Raw genomic sequence first — 23,394 nt, 5'->3', positions numbered from 1 at the left:
CAAGGATCCCTTAAGTCCTGATGATTTATTCACATAGTCATTTCCTGAATAAGTTGTTGAGCCCTGTTTTGTTATCTGTTGCCACATAACCAAATCACCCCAATTTAGTGGCTTATACAACAATATTTGTTCACACATCTACAATGTGAACAGGGTTGCCCTGGACAGCTTGTCACTGCTCCACTCACTGTCAGCTGGGACAGCTCACTGGGCTAGATGACCACTTCCAAGATAGCTCGTTCCTGTAGCTGTCAGACTGGTGCCTGCATGTGGGCCTCTCCACAGGGCAGCTTGGGCTTCCTCATAGCATGGTGGCTGGACTTTGACGGCCAGTATCCCAAGAGTCAGGAGGAGAAGAAGCCGGTTTATTAAGGCCTGGGCCCCCAAACTGGCACAGCATCACTTCCCAATAGTCTATTGGTGGAGCAATCTCATAGCCCAGATTCAAGAGCAAATACGTAGACTCCACTTCTTGATGGGAGGATCAGCTATTATAAGAACCAACTATGTGCCAAGCACGAGGGGAACAGAAACAATAATAGCACTTGCTATGTAGCACCATATATGTACTACCTCATTTAAACCTTGAAAAAACCCAATGACCTCGTATGGAATAATGGACACCTGAAGATGCCCGCATCCTAATTTACAGAACTTATAGATAAGTTACATTATTTGTGACTGTGTTGTGTCCCATGGCAGGGAAAATGAAAGCTGCAGATGAAATGAAGGTGGTTAATTGGCTGACCTTGAAATAGGAAGCTTATCCAGGTGGGCCCTATATAATCACCAGTCAGAAAAGGAGATGTGACGATGGAAGCAGAGTCACAGTGATGCAATGTCAGGAGGACTTGCCCTGCCACTGCTGACATAGGAGATGAAGAGTCACTAACCAGGGGATGTGGTTGCCGCTAGAAGCAGGAAAAAGCAAGTGTTTTTATTCTCTCTGAGAGCCTCCAGAAGGACCTAGCCCTGCCTGCATCTGGATTCTGCCCAGCGAGACCCATGTCAGACTCCTAACCTACAGAACTATAAAGTAAAATCAGAAGAAAAAAAAAGGTATTGTTTTAAGCCACTACATTTGTGATAACTTGTTATAGCAGCCATAGGAAACTAATACACTCAGCGCTATCACAATCCCCATTTACAGATGTGAAAGCTAAGGAGGAGCACAGAGGCTAAACAGCTGGACCAGCATAGACATTCTAGCAAACAGCAGAGTCACGATCCCAGCATCCATGCTCTTGGCTGCTATGGTCCCTGCCCCAAGATGCTTCACAATCTGGCGGGAGAAACAAGTGTATATGTAAAGAAAAAACAGCCCTGGCCGGTTGGCTTAGCGGTAGAGCGTCGGCCTAGCGTGCGGAGGACCCGGGTTTGATTCCCAGCCAGGGCACACAGGAGAAGTGCCCATTTGCTTCTCCACCCCTCCACCGCACCTTCCTCTCTGTCTCTCTCTTCCCCTCCCGCAGCCAAGGCTCCATTGGAGCAAAAATGGCCCGGGCGCTGGGGATGGCTCTGTGGCCTCTGCCTCAGGCGCTAGAGTGGCTCTGGTCGCAACATGGCGACGCCCAGGATGGGCAGAGCACCGCCCCCTGGTGGGCAGAGCGTCGCCCCATGGTGGGCGTGCGGGGTGGATCCCGGTCGGGTGCATGCGGGAGTCTGTCTGACTGTCTCTCCCTGTTTCCAGCTTCAGAAAAATGAAAAAAAAAAAGAAAGAAAAAACAACGAAGGCAGTGAGAGAATACGATGACAGAGCCTATCTGAGGTCAGTGGGGGCAAAAGTCAAAGAGGAATTGTCAGGAGGTGAGGAAAGTGTCATATAAAAGGTAACTTAGGGCCCTTTCTGTTACAACAGACAAAAACCCTGCTGATGAGTATAAGCAAAAGAACTACTATATAATGGCTTGTGTGCATAAAGTCTAGGAGATGAGCCACAGTTGGAATTAGGCTCTCGGACAATGTTGGCAGCAACCTGTCTTTCTTCATTTCTTGACCTGCTTTCCTCTCAGTCAAGCAAACCCTCCTCCTGAGATGGCCAACACCCACAACCTACCAGCACCCCCTGAAGAAATCTAATCGTTTCAGTTACCAAAAATCTCCTAGGATTGAGGTTCATCGAACCAGACTGAGTCATGTGCCCATTCCTGAAACAACCGCTATAAACAGGAAGCAGAAGGAGCTGATCAGCCTGGGGGTTTCCATCCACTGTGTGTTCCAGAAGTCAGAAAGAGGCGATTCTCTGAAGGACAATGAAGGTTTGGTCATCAGAAGAAAGAGGAATGAACCTCAAGAGGGCAGAGTCAGGTGTCCAATACTCTACCCAACCTGCCTCACAAAGTCAAATTTAACATATGAGGATCAAACCTGTGATATTTACTCATTATGTGACAGATATTGCCCTACCCCTCCACACCCCCATTCCGTGCTAACAGAACCCTGAACATGAGTTTTGCTCTGGTATAAGATACAGAGCCCTTGAGTTTTTGATTCATGACTTCTCTCCAGCCTCCAGGGGCTATATCATGATTAGTCTAAACCAACATGGCGATCCTACTGTGTGCTTTTCCAGATATTGTCTTTTGCATCCTCCCTTGCTGCTGGAGGTGGCCAGGTGCCCAAGCTCTGGCCAGTGACATACAAGAATAGGTCTGCTTGAGAGCTTCTGAGAAATGTTTTGCATCCTGATAGGAGTCAGAAGAGTTTCCTGTCACTATCCCTTCCTCACCTCTTGCCTTGACCATGTTTGTATAAGGAGAAGATGCTTGGAGCTGCGGTAGCCATCTTGCAACCATGAAGCAACAAGCCAGAGACCGAAAGGAACATGATGAGGAGGACAGAAGGGAGAGATAGAAAGTCATCAATGAGACACTGTACCAACCTGGAACTGCTTATCACTAGACATCTTATTGTGAGAGATAATTAAATGCCGTTATTGCTTCTGCCATTGTTAAGTATTCTTTACCATGCAGCCATATATGTCTTGGCCCTTTATTATAAAATGAAAGTTTATAACACCCTTTTGTCTGTTTCCCTTTAAGGATAACAAAAGACTTTTTAGAAACTCTCACCAAAACCATTAACTCAGATGCTCCCTCTGCCAGAATTTCAGCAGCTGGCCATTAATATAACTTCCAAAGGCAGGTAGGGCATTCATAGGTAGCGCTGCTAATCGATAAAGCTGTTTTGACAATGAAGTATACTATATTATGAGCTGAATAAAGCAGGCAAGTCAATTTCCATTCCTTCTGAGATACACAAAGGAACAGGGTATAATTCAGTTCTTTCTGGGTATTAAAGCGAAAATCATAAGGGACATTTTTCAAGCTTTCAAGAGGGTTTTGTTTTTCTTTTGAATCATAAAAAGAAAAAAATATATTTTAAGATGGCAAAGTCATGAAAGTCCAACAATATACTAGCAGGACACTCTTGAAGCAATTGTAGAAATATCTTTTGCTCAATGAAAGTGAATAAAATGCTATTCAGAAACAACATGTGCAGCAAAATGACTGTACATGACCAACCTATCTGACAATCCGTGGACATCCACAAACGTAAAAGAAGATCGATGAAGGGCATTTTGCTTGTTTGGGGCTTAAGTCATTAAATAATAATCAGGCATTTGTGCTCTATAGCGATGACTGCAGCGTGTGTATGGAGTGCACACAGGCACTCTGGCTGTGTATGGAGCGCACACAGGCACTCTGGCTGTGTGTGGAGCGCACACAGGCACTCTGGCTGTGTGTGGAGTGCACACAGGCACTCTGGCTGGCGCTTTCGATGCTTCAGCTTGTTTAACGCTCACACCCACCCTGGAAAGTAGGCACTGTTAATACCCGCCTTTTGCAGATGAGGAAACAAACCCAAAGATAGTAAATAAATTGACAAAGATCACACAGCTCCAGTGGGGTCTTCTTTGTTAAATACTCAAGAATTTGCCTGACCAGGTGGTGGCTCAGTGGATAGAGTGTTGGAATGGGATGCGGAAGGACCCAGGTTCGAGACCTCGAGGTCGCCAGCTTGAGTAAGGGCTCATCTGGCTTGAGCAAAAGCTCACCAGCTTGGACCCAAGGTCGCTGGCTCCAGTAAGAGGTTACTCGGTCTGCTGAAGGCCCACAGTCAAGGCACATATGAGAAAGCAATCAATGAACAACTAAGGAGTCCCAACGAAAAACTGATGATTGATGCTTCTCATCTCTCTCAGTTCTTGTCTGTCTGTCTCTATCTATCCCTCTCTCTGACTCTCTCTCTGTCCCTGTAAAAAAAAAATACTCAAGAATTTTGTAAGCCAGTTGTTAAATATAGGTAACTTGAAATTAGTATGATGGAAATATTAATAAATACTATACAAGGTCAGTTGAGGCCCTGGGTGCAGAAGAAAATATTGGACCCCTTACATTAGAAAAAGTGTAAAGTTGGGGTTTTGCAGGGCCCTTCAGAAGTTGGGGCCCAGGGTGTGAACCCAATGCATCTGCCATTAAATTCGTCTCTGGAAGCAGGCAAATCCTACAAATCAGGGCTCTCCTTCCAATTAGCCAGAACTCCACTGAATAGCTAATAACTGGTATAATTAAAATATTAGCATTTGACCCAAACAAATGCATAAAATCTATTGATGAGAAATGGTAGACCAGGTATGTTGTAGATGGATAGAAAAATGTGTGGGATTAGTGAATATTCCAGAAATAATAAGCTGCCAGAGAGATCCAGGCAATGTAGTATATGTAACGAGAGGATTTTAAGGATATGAGAATTATCTCTGTGCTTCAGTAACTCTCCAAATAGAAAAGTATAAATTCCTCAAAGCTTAATCAGTGGCATGCCCCCCAGCTTAGTCTTCTGAGTTATGTAAATATCACAGACTTGAAGGCTGAGTAGCGCAGAATACATTTGCAAGAATAGAACATTTGCAGAAGCCTTTGCTTTTGGGTCATTGAAAAGAGTCCACCTGACCAAGAACAAGAATTGAATCCAGAGTCACCCGCCAGCCCACCACCCTCCGCTGGGTAAACCCACCCCTCTCCTGTGCTGGGAACTGCCTGGCACCCTGCCCTCCCAGTACCCAGGGCTGACCCCAGAGAGAAAAGAGGAGCTGTCTGACATTGCTCACTGCATCGTGGCTCTGGGTGAGAGCATCTCATCGTGGCTCCGGGCAAGAGCATCCTGGCTAGAGTGAGTCCACTGGGAGTGATACCAAGCGGCTGCAGTCCACCAGCCCTGGGAACACCAAGGAGAACCGGCACTTCTGCCAGCTGCTTCTGACCGCCGATGACTGCGTGAATTCCTGCATGGGGGTGTCCTCCTCTTCCATGAGATGCTCAGTCAGAAGACAGATGGACATCCCTTCCCCTGAGTTATCAAATCCAAGGGTGGTGTTGTGAGCATCAAGGTAGACGAGGGTGTGGTACCCCTGGCAGGAACAAATGGCAAGACTACCACCCAAGACTGGATGGGCCGTCCGAGCATTGTGCCCAGTACAAGAAGGATGGGGCTGACTTTGCCGAGAGACGCCGTGTGCCAAAGTTTGGGGAATGCGGCCCCTCAGCCCTCGGTATCATGGAAAACGCCGATACTCTGGCCCATTTTGTCAGCATCTGCCAGTAGAATGGTGTCATGCTTGTCATGGGGCCTGAGATCCTCCCAGTGGGGACCACAACTTGAAGCACTGTCCGTGTGTAATGGAAGAGATGCTGGCTGCAGCCTACAGGCTCTGACCAGCATGCCCACCTGGAAGGCACCTTGCCGAAGCTGTGTGATCACCCCAGGCCATGCCTGTATCCAGAAACTTTTTAATGAGGAGATTGCCGTGGCAACTGTCACGGCACTGCGCCTCACAGTGCCCCTGCTGTTCCTGGGATCACCTTTTTTTCTGGAGGTCAGAGTGAGGAGGAAGCATCCATCAACCTCAAAGCAATCAAAAAGGGCCCCCTGCTGAAGCCATGGGCTGACCTTCTCCCATAGCAAGCCCTGCGCCCTCGGCTCTGAAGGCCTGGGGCAGAGCGGAGATCCCGAAGGCTGCCCGGGAGGAATACATCAAGCAAGCACTGGCCAGCACCCTCACCTGCCCAGGAAAGTATACCCCACGCGGTCATCTTTAACCACACCTACTAAGCAAAGGTGTTCTCAGCCTGCCCCTCAACACACCAGGCCGTGTCCCTCCCTCCCTCTTGAAGGAGGGGCCTCATCTGGCTTCCAGGCTGCTACTCCTCAGCCTCTCGTCTCCCCGTGGTGTGTGGTACAGTCTGTGTACACTAAGGCCGGTGCCCTTTCCAGCCCACTGCCAACAAACAACTACGTAAGGAGAGAGAAAGGATTGAATCCACTCATGAGCCCAGAAAACAAAGATGATGGCCATATTTTTAGTGTTTAAAATTAGAAAGTGAAAGCTGAGTGTGTCTATAACGCAGACAAAATTCACATATGGACTACTATTACAAGAAAATATAAACATCCTTGGCCCTCAACTCACGCTGTAGGTCTTGACTCATCTCCTGACATTTCCTGTAGCACACTCCATGCTCCAGTCACTACTAACCTGGCCCTTGCAGGTGCTCTTCCCTTCGCCTTTGTTTTGACTTAGCAAACACCTACGCAGCCTTTGACACCCAGATTAAGTATCACCTCCTCTTGGTAGCCTTCCCTGACTCCTCTAGGCAGTACCAGCCACCCTGTTTTCTGAAGTCTTAGGGCCTCCTGGTAGATATCTCTATTTTGCTAAAATTCACCCAGTCATGCAGTGATGTCTCCTATTGATGGCAAGCCCCAAGGACAGTTGTGTCTAATTCGTTAGTGTATTCTCAGCACAGTCCCTGCCTGCTCTCTACCACTCTGCCTTTCTGTCCCAGCCCAGTCACACTGCCTTCTCTTTACTTCTTCAACCTGTCCACTAGCACACCGTAAGGCTACACGAGCTCCGCATAGAATGCTTTAGGCGCACGCACACACACGCACACACCCTTCATCTGCTAGGCACCGTTCCTAATGTTTGAGTTAATCTTTAGGTCTCAGATTAAATGTCACCTCCTCACAGAGGCCTTCCCTGATCTACTAGTCTAGGTTAAATGCCACCCCTCCCCTCATTTTATATTCTCACGCTATCCTCTATTTTCTTCCTTAACATGTATCACAATTAGAATTACATACTAATTTGTGTAATTATATGTTTGATGTCTGTCTCTCCCACAAGTCTAAGATCCATGAGACCTTACTTCTAGTCCTCACTCTGCTCCGACCTCTAGCACAGTGACTGGCACATGGTATACGGTCAAACTCACATACTGAATGGATGAGTGAGTGGGTGAGGGGACAGATGAATAGTGTATGTTTCTGGATGGATGGATGTTTATTGGGTGACATGGACTGGGCTCCTGCTCATCTCTCTCCTCTTCCCCCTCTCCTATTACTTAATGGATGTATGAGCATATTATTAAAACATGATTTTCTTTAGTAGTCTTGTGATGGTTACTTGATTTTAAATCCCTCGCCTATCATGGAGGTTAGGTTCCAGAACCCTCCACGATAGATGAAAATCTGTGAGGTAGCAACCCTTATATTTATTTTATTATTTATATATATTTTAAGGCTTTATAAATCCTCCCCACACTCTTATAAACCTTTCCCACACTTATTTTGCTTATTTTACCCCCAAAATAATTAAAATAATAAATATATAAAAATACCAATATAGAGCAAAATCCCTCAATATAGCAAAAAATCCGTGATACAAAGTTAGATACATACAATTAAAAAATTCGCGATATAGTGAGACTGCGAAAAGTGAACTGCGATATGGCGAAGGACGACTGTAAAGTGATTACTGGTGAAAAGGAAGGAAGGGAGGGAGGGAGGGAGGAAGGGAGAGAAGGAGGGAGGGAGGGAGAGAAGAAAGAAAAGATTAGTTTGAACAATGATGTATTCCTGATAATACTCTATATTTTTTCCAAGTAAGAGACTCAAAGAGACTTGTCTTTGCTCCTGATGAAGCCCAGTGGGGCAAAGGGAGCAGATGGAAGCCCTCCTCAAGTAACTCCTCAAATTCACTTCTCTGGATGAGCACGTCAGGAAGCCCTGCTTGCTGTTTTTTAAGACCGGAATCATCCCAAGGAAACAAGAATTGTCCACGTGAGCTGAGTAAGAAAGCACCAAGTCAAGCAGATGCTCTGGGGCCATTTGAGTAAACCTGACCTCCTCAAATTCCCTCCAGGTTAATTTTCTGAATGTATATTAGGTAATGACCCCAGGAAATCTCCACCCACCTTGCTCTGAGACCTTTGACAGTAGGTCTTCATCCTCCTGTCCCCTAAATCTGCCTTTTGTCAAGTACTGGTGGTGGCGATAATTGTAGATAACAATTTAACTGTCCTGGTTGCAAACTGACCTAAGCCAATAGGGCCATGCACAACCTCTTGGGCTCTTTTTGATAGATATAAGAACTTTCCAGAAAGTTTGAGGAGACATACTTCTCTCCAACCTCATTATGCTACTGGCTAAATATTGAAATTGTGCCTCAGGCCAAATTCACCACACCTCACATATTTTTATTCATTAAGAAACATGCAGTTAACAAATGGTTTATAGCACATAATTATAAACCTGGTGATGTTTCAGCTTCCTGACTTTTTAGCTGATTTGCTCACACGTTACAGGTAACATTTTCTTGAGGATTAGAAACCACATTTCGGAGTCCAGAGTCTGTTTTCCTGGTGTCTGCTGTTGGGCAGTCAGCTAGCCCCCAGCCCCACGACAGCACACAGGCACCTCCCTAAGGACGCAGGACAAGCCGTGTTGGATTCTCATGCCCCAGCATCCCAGCGTGCAGAGGGTCGCGAAACATTTCAGCAATTTGCTTCTCTTGAACACCGCTCATTTTATAATGGGAGCCCATTTCTAACTGCTGTTGGGTTGCTGGCCACAAATTTTATCATTAAAAACCCACTTTTGCTATTCTCTGTGCTAATTGGTAAGACACCTGGTGTTGACCAGTGATAAGGAAAACAGAAAGTCTTGAGTTGTACCTTTCTGATCTACTGTTATCTTATCACCCCGCTGTGTGGAGTCCTCACTGGCTCAGAGGGTCACTAACACACATTTATACCATACCATCTAGAACTAACTATCTTAAAGTATTAACAGACATTGTAATACTAACTTATTTTACCCAAGGTCCTCAGACCCCCCAGGGAATCCATGCATATAATTGGGGGGGGGACATGATTTTGATGGGGAAAAATTATATATTTATTTTTATTGACCTCAGTATTTGCAAACTCTGTAACTTTGCCATCAACAAAGTCAGATATTTTTCTATCACATTACAGCTGCCATATATATATATGTATATATGTATATAATGATATATATATCATTAATGCTCATTGCTTCTTCTAAATTATTAGACACCCTCTCATTAACTATACAGCACTGTATCACAATAATTTCTATATTGCTGACATGTCTGAGAAAACTTTGACCCAGAGGCCAGGCCTTCTGAACATTATTTTTCCTCTCAGCTTCTGTACTCAAAATTTGCAGTATCGTGTCTAAGATTCTAGCCAAAAAGCAACACCTGACATTCTAGTGGCTTAAAATCATTCTGCCAAGATCGTACCATCTGTCGCCGATTGGGTTCCCTGGGAAGCAGACTCAGAGCTGGAGACTGGCAGGCAGGACGTATATTGCAGGGTACACTTGGGAACAAAATCTGTTCTGTAGAGCGAGTGAAGAAAGCAGTATTGGACACAGGGAACAGTCACAACAAAGGTCTCAGCCCATCCCACGGGGAGCTCTGCGGCTAGGCTGGGACTTCAGACTTGTACCACACACCTAACAGTCACTGGAAATAGCTAACTCCAGGGAAGGAGACATATCTTTGAGTGAGGCAGGGACTCAGCGATCAGCCGTCAGCTACCAACACACCCAACAACTGGGGGAATAAACACTTCCATCCTGGAGGGCTTCTGGACGATAATTACCACATCTACACCACACCACATCCTGTGAGTCACTCACCAACGTGTGCTGTCTCAGAACCGCACAGCGCTCCTTCCTACAGGTACGCTCTGCTCCCTGTTCTAGATCTGAGCGAGGAGGTGACACATCCCTGCTGTTGTCATCATGTCGCAGGCTGAACCCTTCCTTAAGCTCCACACTTTGGGTTACATAACTCCCCTAGTTTCCCAAACTAGACTCAGGGACCAAGTAGTTTCTCTATTTTCACTCAGGTTTCCCTCAGAACCTGCCCTGGCACCTCCCTTAAAGCTTGCTCTTTCTTTCTTTCTTTCTTTCTTCTTTCTTTCTTTCTTTCTTTCTTTCTCTCTCTCTCTCTCTCTCTTCTTCCTCCCTCCCTCCCTCCCTTCCTTTCTTCCTTCCTTCCTTCCTTCCTTCCTTCCTTCCTTCTTTTCTTTCTTTCTCCCTTTCTTTCTCTCTTGCTTTCTTTTGTGAAAGAAAGACAGACAGAAAGGGAGAAAGATGAGAAGCATCAATTTGTAGTTACATCACTTTAGTTGTTCACTGACTGCTTCATATATGTGTCTTGACCAGGGCAGCCAAGCCAGTGACCCCTTGCTCAAGCCAGTGACCTCTGGGCTCAAGTGAGCGACCTTGTGTGCTCAAACTGATGAGCCTGCACTCAAGCCGATGACCTCTGGATTTCGAACCTGGGACCTCAGTGTCTCAGGTCAACACTCTATCCACTGTGCCACCACTGGTCGGGCCCAGGTCAACCCTTTATCCACTGTGCCACCATTGCCTGGGGGACTCATTTTATTTCCCGCTTTTCCTCATAATGTCCCCTTTGCCAGGAATGTTTCTCCTGCTTTCTGTTTCGCTCCATCTCCCATCCACACCATCATTTAATTCATTTGGGGAACATTTGCTGAGCACCTGTCATGTGCTCAACACCACTGAGGGGAGAGGAACGAGCAAGATGAACGGGGTTCTGCCTTCCAGGGTTTTCCCTTCTCCTGGGAAAGGCAGATAGTGAGCCCATCAATCAAGCTGATAATTGCAGAGATTCTGGTAAAAACAGGTTGATGCAGTTCGGCTGAGCTTCCTGGCCACATGCCCAGAACAGATTACAGATGTGCGAGATACGGAGCCCCTCGAGGTTTTGCTCATCCATTAGTCCAGAATTGTCTCCTGCCTCCGCGATGATGTGAAGAAAGCTTGCAAGTCATGGAGTGCTGGGGTGGGGGGGGGGGGAGTACCACGTGACGCAGGCAGAGTGCCGAAGGTGCGTCTGACATGCAGAGATCTGAGCGGAGGTCAGAGAGAAGCCCCCTGTGTGTGAAGGCAGGAAGGAGTCGTTCAAGCGGGGAACCGAGGGGTTGTAGGCCCTGAGGCAGGTCAGAGGATGTGCTGGAGGACACAGAGGAACTTCTGAGGTTGGGCAGAGAGGTCAGATGGAAGCAGGTATGAGATGAGACTGGAGGGAGCAGTCAAGGTCCAGGTCCTCCCACTCAGAGCTCCTGAAAGCTCAGCCTGTGGACCAGCAGTGCCCGCCTCACCTAGGAATTCAGGAGACTTGTAGAATCTTGGCCCTACCCCTAGATCTACTGAATCAGAATTTGCACTCTAATAAGATGCCCAGGTGATTTATATATACATTCATTTAAGCTGGGGTTCTGGACCAGGTCAGATAATCCTCTTAGACCCTGAAAAGGAATTTGAAAACTTCCCCGGACCCTACCCCGCCTTCCTTCCAGGTCAATGTTAAGGGCTTATTTTTCTGGGAAGCTTGTTCTGATTCCCATAAGCTGATGGGAATCCCCACAAGGATATTAGAATTTACATCCTTATAGATGACTAACGTGTGCTTGGCCCCAATTATTGAACCACAGGCTCCTTCTGATCAGGGAGTATGTCTTAGTTTTATTTGTCATTTCCAAATCCTCTGGCAGCATCTTGTCTGGAGTGGGTAAATTATCAGAAAAATGGAAACAAAACCAAGAAAACAGTACAGTCATGTCAGGTGGAATGAGGCCATATCAGATAGGACTCTGAACTCTTCTAGGGGAAAGAGACATCTAACACTACTGGCTCAGGCAAAAAAAGAAAGAGAAAGAAAGAAAGAAAGAAAGAAAGAAAGAAAGAAAGAAAGAAAGAAAGAAAGAAAGAAGAAAAAAAAAAAGATGGCTTTATTGTCTTCCATAGCTTGAAAAGTACGGCAGGGTAGCCTCAGGCATGGTTGGATTCAGGTGTTCCAGCAATGTAATCAGGAGTCTGGTTTTGTCCATTTCTTTATTCTGTCTTTGTTTTCAGGATCAAGTCCAAGTGTTGGCAGAAAGGACCTCCAGGAGTCCTAGACCTAGCGTGTACCAGCCTAGCAACATAGAGAAAAGGAAACCCTCCTCCTTGCTATTTACGTCTTTGGCCCTAGGCTCATCCTTCGGGTCCAGAGGTGAGAGCACCATCTGAGACAAATAGACTGGGGGGTGGGGGGAGGGAAAGTCCCTAAAAGAAAGTCACCGTGCTAGTATCAGGAAAAAGGAGAAAGGATGTTGATCAGAAGGGGAAGCCATTCACTACAGCTGTCATGAGACAGACCTGCTGTGCTAGAATTGAAAATCAAGGTGTACAAGAGTATTTATTAACCAAGGGGAAAATTCACGGAGTTTTGCAAGATGAAAAAAAAAGGTAGGTTGCAAAACATTAATGTGAAATGAAACCATTTACTTTATATAAAGTGTCCATATGCATAGAATTAAGATAGTAAGAAATATCTATCCCAGTGGACCCTAGTAGAATTGAAAGTTTTTCTTTATTACATTTTTGCAGTGTTCAAGTTTCTATATTGAATATGTGCTACCTTTGCTATCATTAAGAAGTGTATTTTTAAATAAATGTATGCATGATGATGAATTTAATGTGTCAACTTGGCTGGGCCACAGTGCCCAGATATCTGTTCAAACATTATTCTGGATCTTTCTGTGAAGGTGTTTGTGGATGTGATGCAGTTAACATTGAAATCAAACTCTGAGTAAAGCAGATTACCCTTCATGTGATGGGGAGCCTCACCAAATCAGTTGAAGGCCTTACCAGAACAAAGACTGATTTCCCCCAGGCAAAAGGGCATTCTGCCACTGGATAGCTTTCAGAATCAAAGTGCAACTCTTTCCACATTTCCAGCCTGCTGACCTTATCCCAGCTGATTTTGAACTTGTTAAGCCTCCACAAACGTGTGAGCTAACTCCTAAGAATAAATCTCTCTCTAGGCCCTGGCTGGTTGGCTCAGTGGTAGAATGTTGGCCTGGCATGTAGCAGTCCCAGTTCAATTCCCAGTCAGAGCACAGGAGAAGCACCCATCTGCTTCTCCACCTTTCCCCCTCTCCTTTCTCTCTATCTCTCTCTTCCCCTCAAACAGCCAAAGCTCCAACTTTGGAGCAAAGTTGGCCCGGACGCTAAGGATGGCTCCATGGCCTCCACCTCAGGTGCTAGAATGGCTCTGGTTGCCACGGAGCAGTGCCTCAGATGGACAGATCACTGCCCCCTAGTGGGCATGCTGAGTGGATCCCAGTCAGGTGCATGGAGGAGTCTGTCTCTGCCTTCCTGCTTCTCACTTTAGAATATAAATAAATAAATAAATAAATAAATAAATAAATAAATAAATAAAACCTCTCTCTAGCTCTGGCCGCATAACTCGATTGGCGCATCATCCTGAAGCGCAGAGGTTGCCAGTTTGATCCCCAATCAGGGCACAAACAGGAATAGATCAATGTTCCCGTCATTCTCTCCCTTCCTGTCTCTAAAATCAATAACATAAACCTTAAAAAATTCTCTCTGTAGATATGCACGTAAACACATTCTCTTGGTTCCATTTCTTTGGAGAAATCTGACTTGTACCGTAGGGATCCTGCCTTCTCTTATTAACTCCCCATCACAAATAAACAGTAGTCGGGGGGGCCAGAAAACCTGTTTTTGAGCCCCAGACTGCCGCTGACTGGGAGGCTGGGCTCAGCTGAATCCATTCACCTCCCTGAGCCTGTTGTCCTCATCTCTCACACGGAGATGACCGTTCTGGCCTTACCCTAAGAGTGCGGGGGACAGAGCCAATGGCACGACTGCTGTGACAGTCCTTTGTATCATTTTCTCAACACTGAACTGCCACTTCCCTGTTTCTGAAAATGAGGTCCTGCTATACATTTCTTTACCTTAGAAGGCAGCGTAAGCCTGACCTGTGGTGGCGCAGTGGATAAAGCGTCGACCTGGAATGCTGAGGTTGCCGGTTCAAAACCCTGGGCTTGTCTGGTCAAGGCACATAGGACAAGCAACCAATGAACAACAACAGTGAGCAATTATAATTTGATATTTCTCGCTCCCCATTCCTCTCTCTGTAAAATCAATAAATGAAGTCTTAAAAAAAAAAAAAGAAGGCAGTATGAAAATAAAATTAAATTAAAAAAACATCAAACCCTTTTAAGTGGGAGACTCATCCAGTCACTAATGAACAGATACAAAGAAGCATCTGTTTGATGTTCACACCTAAAGCACCTGCAAGGTCAATATGTTTTCCAATCTTATTTTCAGCGTAGAGCTACAAAGAAGCATCTGTTTGATGTTCACACCTAAAGCACCTGCAAGGTCAATATGTTTTCCAATCTCATTTTCAGCGTAGAGCAGACTGAAGTGTGTTGAAACCCAACAAGACTGTGGTCCCACCAGAAAGGAAGCCTCACTTCTCAGCTTGCCTCTCGAACTTCGTATTTCTCTGTATGAAGAAAGAAACCCCCTTTGAACCTCCACTCTTTGAATCATGAGCCAGCTTCTAAGAGCCTGGAAGTGAAGCTCTCCTCTCTCCTGATTCTGGCCGGTGCTCATTGTAGATGCCCAGAAAGGAAGGCCTGCCTTTGTCACAGACGCATGTCTTACTGAAGACACTAGTGGCCTTTCCCAAGGTCCCCTCAGCTGCCCGTGGCCTGCCCAAGTTCTTGCAGCACCAGAGATGCTTGGGGTGAGCCCCAGGGCCTGTTAGAACTGGAAAGCAAATGAGAATCATTCCGTCTCACCCAGAAGTTCTTGCACCTGTCAGACTCTGCAGCCCTTTTATAAAGATTTTAATGCTTCCTTCTTCACTGCGTTGCATTTAATGCTTCCTTCTTCACTGCGTTGCATTTAATGCTTCCTTCTTCAATGCGTTGCAATGAAACTCATAGATCATTTTACTTTCCTGCCCGCTCAATTTTTAAAACATCAAGAGAATGTCCTATGCATATTATAAAGGAGGAATAAAATAAAAGTGGTCTAGAATAAAAATTAAAGTCATTTAGGATAAAATAATGGCCATGCTTTCCACCATTCAGTAAGTGTGAGCGCCTCTTCCCAGGCAGTTCCGCAGGTGCCGAGCGGGGGACCAACGTGGCAGGAAGGACAGAGAACTGTTGCGGGTGCGGGTTAGCAGCTCAGGCATGAACTCACTGGGAGTCCTCACAAACTCATCAGATACTTGCATCTTCTTGTGTTAATTCAGTATCTACTGAATGTTGATGGCGGGGCAGGCACTGCTCTGGGAGACAGGAGATCAGCTGCGGACAGCCCTGCCCCCTGGAGCGCCATCCAGACAAGAGCATAGAGCAGACTGAGTAGAAGAAGCTTGAATATAAGAGGAATAAGAACATCAGGAGCCAATCTGTATGAGGAAGATGAAGTGGCTGGAGGTATAGTAGACACAATAATAAAAGCGAGGTTTGCGCATCCCTCAGAAAGCCTTTGCCCCTAGCTGGGAGGCAGAGTCGTGGGTCACCCCAGTCTCAACCCTTGCCTAAAGTTAGGGTAAGAATATTTCCCTGGAGACAGCCACAAATACATCTGTGTCCCACAAGACAGCCCCAGGCTTCGCAGATCTCTGGACCTTCAGAAACAGAGACTAAACATCAGCCCCAGACATTCTCCTACCTCCTGCCTCATCGACTTTCTGCTTGGTTTTTTCTCTTTCTAGAATGTTCTTTGCCCAGGCATCCTCATGGACTCCTTCCTTCACTTAATTAAATGTGTGCTCATGACACCTGTCCAAGAGGCCACCCCTATCCACTGGACCCATAAGTGCACCCCCGCTGGTCACAACCCTTCCTCTTACCTTGCTTTTTCACTCATCACTCCTTGACGTGATGGAACATGTTTGTTAGTTAGCTTGTTTATTGTCTGTTTCTCTTACTCCATTAGGGCAGGGGCTTTGTCTATTTGGTCCACTGCTGTGACTTCAGCAGCTAGGACAATGCCTGGCACATCGTAGGTCCTCAATCAAAGTGTTTAACATATAATCCATAGCCAGTGGTGTGCTGAGCCAGTTCACACCAGCTCTGGAAATTAATTGCCCGTATCCCATCCCGAACACACATTCCATGATATATTGCTATCTCTCATGATGAGAGTGTTTACACCACAGAAATTGGCAATGTTATAAATCCAGACATTTTTTGCCTGGAAGGCTGGTTGTTAATATTAACGATTATTTCACTGAATATAAATGAAGGTATGCTGTTAGAATATGTCTCCTTTGTTAAGAGAAGTGATTCTCATATTAACTTTAACTCCGAGGAAAAGTAACTCATTTCAGGAATCCAGAAATAAACTGTTTCAACCTCAGGTTGTTTTTCTATCACAAGCTTAACAGCTGGACAGGATGTTGCAAAGTCCAAATACTTTATATTTATTCCCTGCGCACTAGGTTACTGATATTAATGTGCAAATGCATTTTTAACGACATTAGAGCCATCTCATCTAAGGAGTAACATTTTCTTTTCGTCCTAGTAATTAAAAAATGGCAATTGCCAGGCATCAAAATAGGAAAGTAGATAAATAGTTATGATAATTGAGGCATTCTTCTCTTCAGAGAAAACAGCAACACTGTATGTAGTCATTTTCGGTAAATATAGAAAATAAGTAATTATTGCCGGAGCTACTCATTATGAATCTCTATTCCCAGTCTCACTTCTGTAAACACCATTCATTGTTTAAAATAATCATTTTGAAAGGGCCAGCCAAACTTCTCATTACTGGCCAAGGAGTAACCCCCTCGGAGGGAGAGGCAGCGAGCACACGGGTCAGCCTGGGGAGTTGGTGGGCTGTCTCAGGGCTGACTGTGAAAAACAAGTCTGAAAAGATTATCTTTTCCAACATGGAAAAAGCCAAAGAGAGCAAGAAAAAGCGAGCGTGTCTCCATGTAACCAGCCGGGGGCGGCTGCAGGTTCGGAGGTCTAATTAAGAAATGTGCTTGGGCGAGTGTCTCGGGGCTTGACTACAGGTCCACTGAGCCCACAGGCGCTTCTTTCATGCCTAACCTTGACTGAACCAGGCTTCTCAGCAAGTCCCGCCCTCATGGAAAATAAATTCCGCGAGTTCGAACGGAGCCATTAACATCTCCCTTCTCGGGCCCTGAAACATTTATTTGCTTCAAAATTCACGCTCTCATCTCAGTTTTATTAGGAAGCAGAGCCAGCTTTTTCCTCGGAGTGAGAGTTATCTCTGCCACACAGTCCCCACTCCTGCGTGCTGCTGCCTCCCTCAGGCAGGGCTGAGCTGCTGGGAGAAGGGACGGGGGACCCCATGGGCTCCACTTCTCATCAGCTTCTCCAAGGAATGTTGGCACCGCCTTGGTGTGCTAACTCATGACCTGACTCCATATTTGGACAGTGTAGGAGTCTATGAGAATGACTAAAATAGGGTCATTCACAACAAATATTTCTTGGGTACCAACTATGTGCTAGGTTTCACATTGGGTGCTGGGACCCAGCACTGAGTCAGATACAGGTTTTGCCTGCATTGGGCTCATTGTCCAGGGGATTCAGATCTGTAATCTTAGAAAGGACATCATGCTGCCCAGATCATCTACACCCAACCCCCAGTTACTGGTTTTCCATTAGGTGCCAGGCACTGAGCCACACTGGAGATACCTAGAAGGAACTCAGAATTAGCGGGGTGACACACTAGTAAACAGTGAACCAGTCCTACGGTGCATTGTGATCAATCTTGTAATTCAGGTCTGCACACCGCGAGGTGACAGCTACCATTTATCACACTTACTACATGCCAGGGCTCCAAGAGGCACTTCCCATGCGTTATGTCACGTCAGCCCACACAGCCTCAGGAGGTACGCCAGCATGTGCGTGCCTCTGTTATCACTTCTGCTGTTTCCACCTAACACCTGTTCTTTTAGTTACTTGTTCTTTTTCTTAAACCAACTCACATGATTAAACCAATCCTGTTTTAAGTAATAATAGCTCTGAAATCATAAGACTGAGGGGCTAGTTTTATGTATACGTGAATTTTCCCCCTTAATACCTATAAAACAAGTGTGTAACAAATCAAAATGTAAAACTGTTCGGACACCACCTTAATCATCTTGTGTATCAGCACCGGTGTGATCCAGTATGAGGAATGCTCACTGTATAGAAACACCACGGGCGGGGGGGGGGGGGGATTTTCTGCTCATTTCACGTGTCACAGTCCAATGGAGGTGGTTGAGGGTCTGGGTTTCTTCAAAGTCTCTCAGGGACCCAGGTTCCTTCCATCTAAAGGTTCCCTCATCTCCTGGAGTCTCAGGGCCTCACCAGCATCTGGTTGGCAGGTGAAGAAAGAGAGATCACCACATCCCATTGATCCATATGACATCTACCTGACAGCAGGGGATTCTGGGCCACATGGTTTGCCCATGGGCCCTGGAGAAATGAAAACAGGTTTACAGAAGCTCTAACATTGTGTCTGCCACACTCAGGTAAGAATTCCTACTTTGGAAACATTAAGTGCAACCAGTTCCATTTTACAAATGAGGAAACGGAGGCTTAAAAACATTGTTTTTTTTGTTTTGTTTTTTGTATTTTTCTGAAGCTGGAAACAGGGAGGCAGTCAGACAGACTCCCACATGTGCCTGACTGGGATCCACCCAGCACGCCCACCAGGGGGCGATGCTCTGCCCATCCAGGGCGTCACTATGTTGCAACCAGAGCCACTCTAGTGCCTGGGGCAGAGGCCAAGGAGCCATCCCCAGCGCCCGGGCCATCTTTGCTCCAATGGAGCCTTGGCTGCGGGAGGGGAAGAGAGAGACAGAGAGGAAGGGGTGGAGAAGCAGATGGGCGCTTCTCCTGTGTGCCCTTGCAGGGAATCGAACCCGGGACTTCCGCACGCCAGGCCGACGCTCTACCACTGAGCCAACGGCCAGGGCCACAAACATTAAGTTTTTAAAACCTGCTGCAGGTTTCACAGGTGTTAAAAGGTAAAGCTTGGACTCAAACCCAAGCCAAACATTGGGATGCAACCACGACCTCTCTGCTGGGTGAGGACTCCCACAGCTCACACCAGGCAGAGCCCGCCCTCGGCTCATTCTAGAATTTTCCTGTCTCCGAAGTCTTTTAGCTGCCAGTAACAGAAAACCCACCCCCAAAATGGCTTAAACCATCAGAAAATGTTCCCTCTCCTATAAAAACTAGTTCCTTAGGGGTGAGCCGTTCCGGGAGTGGTTGACATGCTGGCTCAACCTCAGCAGCAAGGAGCAGAGTTCCTCTGTCCTTCCCCTCGGGCACCTCTCGGCTGGGTCTCTTCAGCTGGTCCCAGACAACACAAAAAGACAACAACGTCCAGGCACAGAAAAAGAAAGTTTTCCCTCAATATTTTCTTTTTTTTTCAGAGACAGAAAGAGAGTCGAAGAGAGGGATAGACAGGGACAGACAGGAATGGAGAGATGAGAAGCATCAATCATTAGTTTTTTGTTGTGCATTACAACACCTTAGTTGTTCACTGACTGCTTTCTCATATGTGCCTTGACCACGGGCCTTCAGCAGATCGAGTAACTCCTTGCTCAAACCAGTGACCTTAGGTCCAAGCTGATGAGCTTTGCTCAAACCAGATGAGGCTGTGCTCAAGCTGGCGACCTTGGGGTCTCGAACCTGTGTCCTCCACATCCCAGTGGATGCTCTATCCACTGCGCCACTGCCTGGTCAGGCTCAATATTTTCTTTTAAAGAACAAAAACACCCTTTGCTGAAGTGCTCCGTGGTGACCTCCCTCATGTCTCACTGGCCATGGTCGTGCCACACGCCCATCCTCAACCAGGTGGGGCGAAGGGAATGGCACCATCTGAATGGGTGGGGTAACAAGACCCAGCCTCTCTGGTCACACCGGCCACCGGACACCAGAGCCAAAATGGTGCTCTCTCGCAAGAAGATGAGAAAGTGGATAAGCAACATAGCCTGTCCACCCACTGCCTCTTCCTCACCCCTGTCCAGCCGGCCTCCACGGGCTGCCAGTCTCACCTCCGTCGTTGCTCTGGGTTTCAGGCTTTGCGTTAGGTCTCCATCGAGGCTAGCATAATTCAGCACCACAGGAAGTTGGGCACACTTCTACCAACAGCAAATGGTTTTGTTAACATAAACACATCTTTCTCAAATGCTACAGATGAAACATTATTTCCCTTCAGTGGTTTGTGCTGTCAATTTGCTCCAGTGAATCTTTTACGTAACAAATTCTATCCCAGTTTTGTGCAAACTGTAAGAGAATAAATAAACTCTACAAGTGAGACACCAGAACCAATGGGTTGGTACTGTATTGATGGTCTGGCTTGATAGAAATAATTGTGACTGAAATTATCATAGAATCTTATTTCTGAAGACGTGTTCATTTACATTTTAAAAAACAGTCAACGGGAGAGCATTTAGATGGCATATATCGGTTGCTTAGGACCATTCAAAAAATTCATGAAAAACATTATCACAGAAACAGAAATACGTATGTATTGTACATATGCAAAACTAAATTGGCTATTTTCCCACCAAAAACCGCTTCTGTTCACACTCATCTTAAGATATGAGGAATGGCAATTTTATTCTTCCAGTTGCCCAGACCAGAAACCTTGTATACTATCTGTATATTGCTGTATACCCAATTATTCCCAAACTGAGCCTAAAACTCTCCTGTGTTGTTTCCCGGTTTCTGTGGGTGATGAACCTGGACATGATGAGCTGGCCTTTCAGCCTTAGGCTTCCTCACAGGTGGCCATCACAGCATCAGCAGAGGCTGCAATCTTGCCTCAGAGGTCACCTGGGAAGGACCCTCTCTGAGCCCACGTGGTTGTTTGGCAGGATTCAGTTCCTGGCGGGTTGTTGGACTGAGGGCCCTGGTTCCCTGCTAGCTGTGGGTCAGGGGCTGCCCTCATGTCCCTGCCATGTGGACCTCCCAAACAAGGCAGTTTGCCTCAATGAGATGTGCGAGCAGGCAGGGCAACAGAGAGACTCCACTAACAAGAGGAAGTCACAGTCTTCTATAACCTAGTCACCGAAGTGACATGCCAGCAAGTTTGCCCTATTCTATTCATTAGAAACAGGTCGCTAGGTCCAGCCCACACTCAACAGAGAGGCACTTACACAGAGACATGAATACCAGGAGGTGGGGATCATGAGGAGCCATGTCATAAGCTGTCTATCACACCTTGGAATCATCCCCAATTTCCTTCTCTTACAACCCTATACCCAATCCGCCAGGCTGCACCATCCAGACAACAGACCCAGAATCCCTGTTGTTTGCTCAGATGTCACCTGTTCAGTGATATTTGATCATTCTATTTATTATCACAACGAACCCATTAACATACACACATTCTCATCCCTCCTTCCTTATCTTTCTTTATACAGATCACCACCAAACATTGTTGTCATTTTTGAAAGTCTCTCTCTCCCCACCTTGGCATGTAAGCTCTACAAGGAGCTGCTCTGACCATGCTGTATTCTCCATGCCTAGAGCAGCTCAAAAATATTGTTGAGTGAATAAGTATTAAAATACATAGAAATGTGTTCTCGTCTTTCAAAATCCTAATACAGTAGGAAAAACCTTATTCAAAACTTTGCAAAAACTTTCAGCCTCTATATGCACATAGGTGTGGACTCTGTTGGCTTTGCAAAGCGCTCTTGTTTCACTGGACTTCCAAATTGAGCCCATCACAGTTCTACCTCCCACTATACCAGCACCAGATGGGGCTGGACAGCAGGAGAGATCTATTTCAGACTCAAGACTCGAGGGTGGTCTCTAATTTTGCCTTGCAAACCACACTGCATGGGCCTCCTGGGCCAAAACTACAGGGGATGTTCTGCCAAGGGAGCCCTCAACTCCGACGACCCTGTCCGCCACTGGGCAGACATGGTCATGGGTGGACAGCAATGGAAGGCAGCCCAGGACAGAAGGAACCGGGAGTGTTTTTCTGCATAAAGACCAATGGCCATGAGGCTCAAGGGATTCTTTGTAAAACGGAGCTTCTCAAACTTTTCCACCTCGCATCCCTTGGGGCAGATGAAAATGAACATTCGACCTGGGGGTTTAATGTGAAGCTGACCAGGCCTGTTTCGTTTCCCTAAACTTCCTGTTGCTGAAAGAGCAAGAAGCTTAGGTCGGCCCGGTGGGCTTTAAAGGTCTCTGATACCAGTCTCTTTATTGTTGTTGGTTTTGTGTTTGAAAACAGTGTTCAAAGAAAATTTTCCATGAACAAAGGTGACAATTCTTTCGTTCCTGTTTTGTCACCAGAGCTGTACATTTTGTCACCTGCAGATGAGCAAAGCCTCCAAAGTTCAGTCTCCACGATCAACCCATCGCTCATACCTCAAACTTCACTGTTGTCATTATCCATCGTAACATGTGAGATCAAAAGTGGTAAAAATTTGTACTAATTCAGACTAAATGAAGTAAACTTGGGAGGTAGCTTCACCATTAGGTCAAACACTCAGTTCACATTTGTACCCTTTGTCCTAATGTCTACTTAATCCTTCGCAAAGTATATTAATTTAGTCCCTGAAAATGGGGAATGCCTCTTTCCCTGACAAAGGTAGTGAACACCCGTGTCTTAGTAATCGTTAAAGTCACTTCCCATTTCAATGTAATGCTATGGAAAAAGACGTGTAGCCCGAAAGCTTTTGTGTCTTCTCTTTGTAAGTTTCCATCAAATGCAATGAGAAGCTGCAAGAAACTTTCCAATGTGGGGTGCTCCTGGGAAAAGGAGGCAGTGCCTACTGGGGAATCCGGGACAAGAAATTACCTTGACGTAGGCTCCCAATGTGGCTCCGTGCCTGCACAGAATTGACCTTGTCTTTGCAATATGTTCATGCATGTTCTTCCTAATCTGTACTGTGCTTGTTAAAATATAAATCTGGTTGAAAAATTTGCACCAGTTTATTATCTGACACACTGTAAACATTCACACTTCTAAGTAAGATCCTCCGTACAGCGTCAGAGCGTGGGCCCCAGAGCTGACTGCTTGCAGTGGGAACCCACTCAGTTCAACCAATCTCTGGCTGTGCGACCTTATCTCCTAAGTGCCTGTTCCCTTCTCTGTAAAGAGGGGCTAACAGTGATGAGGATTTGAGTCAGTTAATGTGTATAAAGTGTCAATGCCTGGGGAAGGAAGTTCCATATGTGTGAGCTGTTA

General features: G+C 46.1%; 1 pseudogene; it reads left to right on the top strand.

Annotated features, from left to right (window-relative positions):
* Positions 1 to 216: 216 nt before the first annotated feature.
* Positions 217 to 23,009, top strand: LOC136319276 (fructose-bisphosphate aldolase A-like; annotated as a pseudogene).
* The last annotated feature ends 385 nt before the right edge of the window (positions 23,010 to 23,394 follow it).

The sequence above is a fragment of the Saccopteryx bilineata genome, chromosome 1 (assembly GCF_036850765.1).
Source record: "Saccopteryx bilineata isolate mSacBil1 chromosome 1, mSacBil1_pri_phased_curated, whole genome shotgun sequence".
Lineage (NCBI taxonomy): Eukaryota > Metazoa > Chordata > Mammalia > Chiroptera > Emballonuridae > Saccopteryx > Saccopteryx bilineata.
This window is presented reverse-complemented; position numbering and strand designations above follow the sequence as displayed.